Source organism: Polypterus senegalus, chromosome 1, assembly GCF_016835505.1.
Source record: "Polypterus senegalus isolate Bchr_013 chromosome 1, ASM1683550v1, whole genome shotgun sequence".
Taxonomy (NCBI): Eukaryota; Metazoa; Chordata; class Cladistia; order Polypteriformes; family Polypteridae; genus Polypterus; species Polypterus senegalus.
The window spans coordinates 242,669,828-242,678,413 of record NC_053154.1 but is presented as its reverse complement, the minus strand read 5'-3'; positions in this window follow the sequence as shown (position 1 = coordinate 242,678,413).

Here is an 8,586-nt window from a genome sequence, read left to right as displayed (position 1 = left end):
AGAGAAAATGACAGGCATTTTACGGAAATACAAACCAGTATTAGTGCGAGAGAAAATTAAAGACACACAATACAGTGATGCATATTACAGCCACATACAAGCTAGTATTACTGTAGGAGAAAATATTACAGACGTATCTACTAACAACATGCCACCCAAAAAAAGGACACGTCAAGTTGGACAAAAGACACAGACAATCAAATTCTATATAAGCAACATCTCCTGGAAGAACGGTCAGCTCAACAAGTAAACATCAACAAAAGAAAGGTTGAAAGACAAAGAAAAATACGAGCAAATAGATCGATTGTAAAAAAGAAAATGACCGTCAGAAAAACACTAAAAGAGAAAGACTCAGAAGAGCAAACCTTAGAAAAAGTTGGCATTTACTTGCCAGAACCAGTATTCAGCCACGGTCAGTTATACTGTATGTTGCATTATCAAGAGTTAGAAGTTTTCCAGATGTTGTTGTCAAGGTAGTAGAGATTCATGAACAAGGCAAACTGTTGCCAAACTTAGAATATTTACAAGAAATGTTGTGTATAATGAGATTGTATAGAAAAATTTCATGAGGTAAAAAAATAGAAAATTTTACCTAAATATCTTCTTCAGATATTGTGTCTTACAGATTGTTACAAAGTTTTACATTAAGGCAATATTAATTATACTTACTGTATTGTCATATACATTTCTATTTTATTTTTATTATTATTTTACTTTAGGTTTCTTGCAAAAATATTTTTGACAAAAAAAATTAAGACAATAAAACAGAATGAGGTCAAGGTCCCTTTCCATTTAATATAGACTGTTCCTACTAATGTTTATACACTACTGTTCTAGCGCCCGTTATTGTAACGGGCTTAATGTCTGGTTTTAAAATATTTTGCGAAAAGGTTTGGTTGTGGCTGAACTTTGAAGTACAATATATACTGAGATAATATTTGCTCTTTAATTTGTTGAATACCTCAGAAAAGAAAAAAAGACAAAGCAGCTAAAATAAGTTGAAATTAAACATTTTACATGCAGAGCTTTTTTTTCCTAAACTGCCAGCAAACTTTTGACTACTCATTTTCCCAAGTTCAGTATATGAGAGTATGAGAGGGTCTCAAGGTTTATACTGTAGGTTCTGTATTGTCGTGTGCACACAGTATAGTGCAATCCATACTGCACTAATGTGCTGATCAACATGCAATAAGTCGTCTCATTCTGGTGCCAGGATTTGCGAGTATATCTACCTTACCCCAAAAGGTTAGGTAGTGAGACAAACAGACAGAAACAAATAAGTAGAAAATGTCCATCCATCCATTATCCAACCTGCTATATCCTAACTACAGGGTCACGGGGGTCTGCTGGAGCCAATCCCAGCTAACACAGGGCGCAAAGCAGGAAACAAACCCCAGGCAGGGCACCAGCCCACCGCAGGGCACGTACACAAACATACACCAAGCTCACACTAGGGACAATTTAGAATCGCCAATCCACCTAACCTGCATGTCTTTGGACTGTGAAAGGAAACCCACGTAGACACGGGGAGAACATGCAAACTCCAAGCAGGGAGGACCTGGGAAGTGAACCCAGGTCTCCTAACTGCGAGGCAGCAGTGCTACCCACTGCACCACCGTACCGCCAGTATAAAATATGATAGAAGTATTTATTATATAGCACTAAGATATGAAAAAGTTTAAAATAACCAAAATTACAATTTTATAAGCATTTAAAAAAGCAGTCTGAATGAAAGGCAGCACAACATACTCAACCCATGTTTACAAAGATCACACGCTCTGATTTAGGGGCACCCAGCAATTCAAATCACTTTTATAACTAACTAATTTAATGCCTGCACATACTTGACGAAGGCACACATATTTTTGTCATATTATAAAGTAAAGGAAATCGGTTTTAAATTTTAAAAAACAAGTTCTCAGTTCACCAGCAACATTTCACAAGTCCGTCACAGACTCCCTTTCTTTGGGTCCTATGTGTTTGCACAGCATTTAATGCATTTAGAGCTACTATCACTGAGCACCCGCAGATAAGATTTGAATGTTTGCTTATGTGGTATTTTTCTCCAGTTACTCTGTTTTTCCTCCCACCTCACAAAGCTGCTGGTGTTATATTGATTAGCACACTAGTTTGAGATATTGTCCGTGTGTTCATATGAGTGTACCCTGTGATGCTCTGGCACCTCATCCAGGGTCAGCTAATGTATGCTGTCTGATGCTGCTGGCACAGATCCCAACCCCATGTGGCCCAAAATTCTGTTAAATAGAAGCAAACATTGGATAGATGGAATCCTTGTTAATTATTGATCTTTTTTGTTTGCTTGTTTTTTTTCTCTTGGAAGAGATAGTTCATCACTCCTGTTGCTGTAATCCTAAGACATTTGCCTGTAGCCTGCAAGCCTGTACATAATTAATACAATCTTCCTCCTTTCTGCTCATCTCACTCAGACTTCATGGTAACACAACATGTAGTTTAACATTGGGATTTGTAGTTCTCCTAAAAAGAAAATGTTAGTCAATATTATAATAGCTGTGCCTTAAATACAGTACAATAGCCAGATGGAGGACATATAAAATGAGTGGAGCAGAAACTCACAAATAGGACACCGCATAATGACAGCCATAATCATAATTCTTCAACTGCTTTAAAATGATGACTAAAGGTTTGCATGAAAGATGTTTTTAACTATGGCAAAGAAAATATCTTGTGCACCAAAGTTTTCATTTACAATTTTAGTCTAATCTCAGAATATATGGCCAAGTTCAATATAATTTTTGATGTTATATCAAGAACAATATTGTGGTAGATGACCCGGACACAGACAGGTGGATCGCGATGGTTCAACCCACACACGTTTATTATACATCAATCTAATATTTACAAGTGCCACACACAACCCCAAAACTCCCCCAAAGTCCAGGCCTCTACCAAATGCCTCTTCCTTCCATCTTCCTCTTGGCTGCCTCCAATCCTCTCCACCAAGACTTTCTCCTCTGCTCTCCCGACTCCAGCCCCAAAATGGAGGGAGGCGGCCCCTTTTATCCCCACCCAGACGTGCTCCAGGTGCCTTCCGATTAGCTTCTGCCGGCACTCCCCAGTGTGGCGGAACTACCAGCTGCACACCCGGAAGAACTCTGGGTGTCTTTGGTCTTCTTTCCCCCAGCACTTCACAGTGTGGCGGAAGTGCTGAGGGCCAGGGCTTTCCAGGCATCGGGGCGCCCCCTGGCGGTGACCACGGGCCCCTATAGGGTTGAGCTTCCATGCTCAGTTCCCGTGGTCCCCAAAGCCACCAGGGTGGTTGCCTCCTCGTGGTCTGGAGGAGGCATAATCTCTCCTCCGGTCCTTACGGGCATCCCGGTAGGGTTCCACCCCCAGCCACTTGCCACAATATTAAATCAGTCAACTGTCCTGAAACTAAATAAAATAACATTTTCAAACCTGCATAATCTCGTTCAGGTTGATGAAGCTGGAGCCTATTCCTACAGTACTGGGCTCAACGCAGAAGCTACCTCTGGACAGAGTGCCAGTATGTGGTGGACCCATTCACACCCACACCTACTCTGTCACTCACACAGGGTCCATTTTAGAGTGTCAAGTTAACCTAACTTGCACAAGCTTGGGGATGTTAGAGGAAATCCAGTGTACCTGGAATAAATCCCACGCACACTGGGGAGAACATATAAACTTCACTCCATACAGATAACAACTGGGTGTGGAGTTCCATCCAAGGACTTTCAGTCCATTAGGTGGTAGAGCAGGGGGTTGAATTCTGTTTTGTTAAGTTTGACTTGATTTCATGTGATGTTATTTTCTTTAAATTAAAAAAGAACAACTACAATACACAATAAATAATAGTACAAACTACAACAACAACAAAACTTATTTATATAGCACATTTTCATACAAATAATGTAGCTCAAAGTGCTTTACATAATGACGAAAGAGAAAAAAGAAAAATAAATGAGAAAATAGAATTAGGAATCACTAATTAACATAGAATAAAAGTACGGTCCGATGGCCAGGGAGGACAGAAAAAACAAAAAAACTCCAGACGGCTGGAGAAAAAGTATAAAATCTGCAGGGCTTCCGAGGCCACGAGACCACCCAGCCCCCTCTAGGCATTCTACCTAACATAAATGAGCTCAATCAGTCCTCACTGTATTCAGGGTTCACATGGAAGAACTTGATGATTACGGTCATGTGGACTTCTGGCCTTTAAACCATCAATGTAGGGACTAGTGCATTGTTTGATTGGGATCCCCATTTCAGAAAAAGGTAGCATGTTCATGCAGCTGCTGCTTCACAGTAAGCAGACCAGGGTTCATGTCCTGGGTCCTCCATGCATGGGTGCTCTGGTTTCCTCTCACAGCCCAAAGACATGCGGATTTGGTGAATCCTAAATTGGCTGTAGTGTGTTTGTGTGTGTGTTTGTGTGTTCGCCCTGTGATGGTGTGGTGCCTTGTCCAGTGTTTGTTCCTGCCTTGTACCCTGTGCTAGCTGGGATAGGCTCTAGCACCCCCAGCAAACCTGTTCAGGACTAAGCAGGTTAGAAAATGACTGATTCACTTAATTTCAGAAAAAACATTTTTACCTTTAGATCTTTTTATTTATATAGGCTTTTCTAAAATGCGAAGAGAAATGCCACTCTCAGACAGGCCAAGAGCAACTGAAACTCTTAAGCCTTAAATAGAGGTGGCTAATTTTATAGCAAATTCAGCTGTGATTGGGTGCCCGGCTAGCAAGAAAATAACAAGGATGTTATTATCTTCAGAAGTGAATAAAGAAATACATTTCTGTCAATAGATACTGATTGAAAAAACAGACTGCAGATTAAGGCTGCAACGATTGGTCGACATAATCGACAACGTTGACTACAAAAAATCGTTGAGGTGGATTTTTTATTGTTGACGCATCATAAACAGAACCTTCAATAGAGGCACCAGTCACAAAGAACCACATTGGTTTTTGTAACTGCAATGCACTACATGAACGTCTGGGGGCAATATCGTTGTTTGTCAAGACTGCGCACAGTCCTACCAACGAAGAAGAACGTCTGAGGAGGAGAAGAATGTAGAGGAAAATAAACGTGGTTGCAATGGCGAGTTGGATAGAGGAGGGGGAAGGAAATGGAAAAAAATTGAGACAGAAACTTTCTAAAGTGAGGGAGCACTTCACCGAAAAAGAAAAAAAATTGAATGCAGATTATGCAAAGCGGAGCTTTCTTTTCACGGCAGCACCATCGCAATGCAAGAGCATCTGAAACGCAAGCATCCTGGAGTTGTGATGCCACCGTCACTTCAGAATTTATGCTGGCGCTGTTAGGTAGTTAGTTAGGGTCAGATCAGGAGGGGAGTTTCCAGATCAGATCAGTCAGGATCGATCCTGGGGACTCTTGATTATAAGTCAGCAATTCCTACCGCTGCACCACAAAAGCTATTGTATTGTCCTTGAACCTTTTGTGAAAGTGTTTATTTGATCTTTGCACTTCAGGCTTTACACATTATATAGTTTATGTCTACATTTTGTCATTAATTACTAAAATATAAAAAACGTTTCAGTTTTAACGATGTATTTTTTGGTTAAGTTAAATGCACTTTTTTTTGTTTAAAGACTATGTGCACTTTAGTCTGTATTGTTTAATGCATTTCTTTTTTATTGTGATGGTCACACTAATATAAAACATTGATTATTTTCAAATTCATGTTTCACTGGTTGTTATTTTAATTTGATTATTATTAATTTTAATCATGTTAATGCAGAGATCAGACATCAGAGGTAAGATATGCACTGGAGCCCTGAACAGGATGTGCAACCACAGGTCACAGGCATCAAAATAGTCAGGCATGAAATAATTGTGACTAATCGACTAATAGAAAAATAAATTGAATGATTAGTCGACTACCAAAATAATCATTAGTTGCAGCCCAACTGCAGAATGAAAGTAGGACCAAGAAATATAAATGGAAATAACTGTTTCAGGAAAAAATAATATTCAATTAAAAAATTAGCCTTAAAAAATCTGAAATAATGATTGAACTTTGAGACCACTTTTGTATATCAGGATAATCTTTGTGTCTCATATCTATGGGTGCAAAGGTTTTTAATGCAAGCTACTGAGTCTTGTAGAAGAAATCTGACACAAAGTAGGGTTTCTCTTCCTTTTTGATTATGCAGTCAGCTTTAAGTTTAATATAACTTTGTAAATATCTGTTGGAATGCTGAATACTTATTATCTAATTTCCTTTCTAATACAGCAGGAACACAGCAATCAAACTCAGAACAGCAAGGTAAATGCTTATAGCTGTTGACTCATACTTGAGATCAAGATAGGGAAAGAAATAATAAGCACAAAACACTGTTAACAGCCCAGTTTGTAGCCCCCTTAGGACCGCTTACATGAAACCCCACCTTGGCAAAAGATGTAGTTCATTCTGTTGCCAAATCTTCATTATTGATTTTCAGTATACAGTATATCTGAATCATCACCTAAGCTTTACTTACTATATAAAGAACTTTGTCATTTTTTCAACAACTACATTGTTGTAATATAGTGTATACTGTAATTGTTTCACGCCTTTGATTCTGTTTAATTAGCCATGTCATTTTCACCAAGCTAACTGTGTTGTATGTAGTCCTCAAGGAGGAAAATGCAGTGCTGTCCACCAGTTGTAAAGAATTAAGAAGATGCAGCAATACAATATATATGACACATGTTGTGGTTGATAGATATTGTAAAAGGATGAGTCTCAACATACTGGAAAAGTTTGGGGCAGCCACTCGTGCATTGTCCCTGGCTGCAAAAGGTTTTTTTTTTAAGTAAGCACTGAGTGCACAGATTGAGCTCCAGACTGAACTGAACTGATGGTCGAGAATATGGCAGTTTTAAAGGGTGATACTGGAAGTGATGTCATCTGATACCGGGACCAGAAGTGGTGTCTTTCTTGGCGCCTAAACCTCAAGTGACATTGTTGTTAAATCAAGCAGGTTTTTCCATATTTGGTCTTCAGAGATAACAGAATAAGGTTTAGCACACCCTGTCAGCCCTTGGCCTGGTGGGTAATTACCTCCAGTTGGTCCATTCATCTCCCTCCTAATCGCACGTGTATGACAATATCTAGAGAGTGCTTTATTAGTTCCAAGGAGAATGTTATAATAATGTAAAATACATATGACTTACAAAAGAAAACAAAAAAACAACATATGTCTTGGCTAATCATAAAGAAGTATTGCCTTAGGTATGAAGGAGTCCAGCAGTATTTCTTGACATACTTCTACTGAATATTCTGTTGACTTAAAATACTTAATAATAGTGCGTCAGAGACCGGATGTGCAGCATTGGGTGTAATGGCCATCAGTTTTCAATTCAACCTCTATTTCAGTACTACCTCCAATGGGCCAAGAGTGCATCCTGTAAGTGAGCCGTCCTTCTTAATCAACTGGTTGACTCATTGTGCCTCTTTTGAAGTGATCTTACCGGCCCAGCACACCACAGCTTAGAAATTTGCACTGGCCATCACATAGTTGTAGAACATGTCAAGGATATCACCTACTCACATTAAAGGAACACAGTTTTCCTAAGACAACAATCTGCTCTACCCTTTCTTATATAATTCTTCTGTGTTACTGTACTAGTTTAGCTTGTCATTGATGTAGATCCCCAAGTACTTGTAGCAGTGTACCACTCACATGCTCCATTAATAGTGACCAGGTGTAGAAGCTTTTTGGTGTGAAAAAAGTCAGTAACTGGTTTCTTTGTTTTGCAGACATTGGCATGCAAACAATTGTCTTTAGATAAAGACAACCAAAGTTTTCTGCCTGCGTCTTATACTCTACCTCATCCCACTTGTCAATACAACCCCATTTGTGCAGAATCATCTGAGAATTTCTGCAAGTGACATGACCTGGTGTTATATTTATAGTTAGAGGTGCACAAGGTGCAGAGAACGGAGAGAGGATAGCTCCTGTGGTGCTCCAGTGTTGCTCACGTCCACATCAGATACAGCGTTCTTAAGCCCTACTAACTGCAGTTTTCCAGACAGAGAGTCCATTATCAAGGACACCATAGGTTTATTAACCTGCACATCCCTGGACCTATCCCTTGACTGGGATGACTGAATGGTATTGAGAGAAATCATTAGACATAATCCTCACAGTGTTGTCAGCTTTGTCCAGATGAGACTAAGCATTGTGGAGCAGATACATAATTTTGTCTTTCCCTCCAATATTTGTTCAATGGACAAACTGCAGTGGGGCCACAAGAGAACTCATATAGTCCAGCAGTAGCTTCTAGAAGGTTTTTATGATGAAGGACACAAGAGCCACTGTTCTGTAGTGCCTTCTTTGAAGATTGAATAATACAGGATGTTTTCCTCAGCACCAGTTAATACTTTATGGAGCCTCAGTGACACAGTGAAGATGTAGCAGAGGATGTCACAAAGTCAGTCAGCACAGGCCTTAAGTATCCATAGACTTACTCTACCCCTAGTTAGTAGTTAGTGTAGTTAGTGGCATGGTAGAATGAGTGCATCATCAACAACAACATTATGGTTACAGCCTTGATAAAACAACATACAAAATGCTTCTGTG